The 976-nt window shown below is 35.0% G+C and overlaps 1 protein-coding gene across 1 annotated transcript in view; it reads right to left on the reverse strand.

Annotated features, from left to right (window-relative positions):
• Nucleotides 1-746: 746 nt before the first annotated feature.
• LOC119593946 (eukaryotic translation initiation factor 3 subunit J-like) overlaps nucleotides 747-976 on the reverse strand; it is a gene marked incomplete in the record, with an annotated part of 9,635 nt that continues 9,405 nt past the window's right edge. Inside the window, 1 exon segment of the mRNA XM_037942967.1 lies at nucleotides 747-976.

Genomic DNA, 976 nt, shown 5'->3' on the forward strand with positions numbered 1-976 from the left:
AGCTCTTAAAATTACGAATTTATGTTAAAAACAAGGCATTTGTTTTTATTTGTCCCTTTAATCAAGAAAACACACATCTAACCCGTGGAATGGATACAATATGATCACTGTCCCGAGTGTGTAAAAGACCCTCTTCAACCAAAATTTATGAGCATTTCATTTACTCTTAACTTTTCTCTGGGGTTTTCCCATTCATCATTGGGTCCCTGTTAAAATTGTTTATGGCAATGCTCAAACATAAAAATTTAAACCCTTAAAAAATGATGAAAAGTTGTAAAACTTATTAGTTTGCAACACTTTTAAAGATTTTTTTCTCTCCTTCGATGGCGATTTTTAAAAATTGGAGTTTTCCCTAGCTTTCAGGAGAAATTCCATGCCTGAAAGAAGTAAAAATACTATACATATCGAAATAGCAAATTTTGCAACTTCGGTCTCTCTGAAGGCAGACAGTCCTCCTAAGATAAGAGATGGCTTGATCACGAAAACTAGTCCACCAGTTTCCAAACTACTTTGAAAATCTTATAATTCCTGTGACTATAACGAAGACGTTATGTTACATTACTTCACCCTATATTTCTTACCATCATGAGCAAGTCCTGAATGTTTGGGAACCTTTCTACACACGGTAAAATGCTCTACTCCCCACCCCAAGGGTGACAGTTCCATATACCGTATTAATACATATACACACTCGTGTTTTTAATAAAGGGATACATAGAAGGTTCAGTAAAGGCAAAACAAACTGCTGACTAATAACAAACATGTTTATTAGTAAATGAAACCTTAACACAAACTTGCTTTTACTTTTCTTTTCTGAGCAAATAAGAGATCTATTTCTGAACATTCCTACAGATGGCCAAATACTGAAGCTGTTTAACATTGGTTGGGAGGAATGGATAGGCCATGAAGTGCAACAGTTATTTGTTGACAGCCGCCTATGGGGTCAAATTTAAGGCCACAAGTTTTAAAAAGCATT

Source organism: Penaeus monodon, chromosome 33 (genome assembly GCF_015228065.2).
Source record: "Penaeus monodon isolate SGIC_2016 chromosome 33, NSTDA_Pmon_1, whole genome shotgun sequence".
In the NCBI taxonomy this organism is placed as follows: Eukaryota; Metazoa; Arthropoda; class Malacostraca; order Decapoda; family Penaeidae; genus Penaeus; species Penaeus monodon.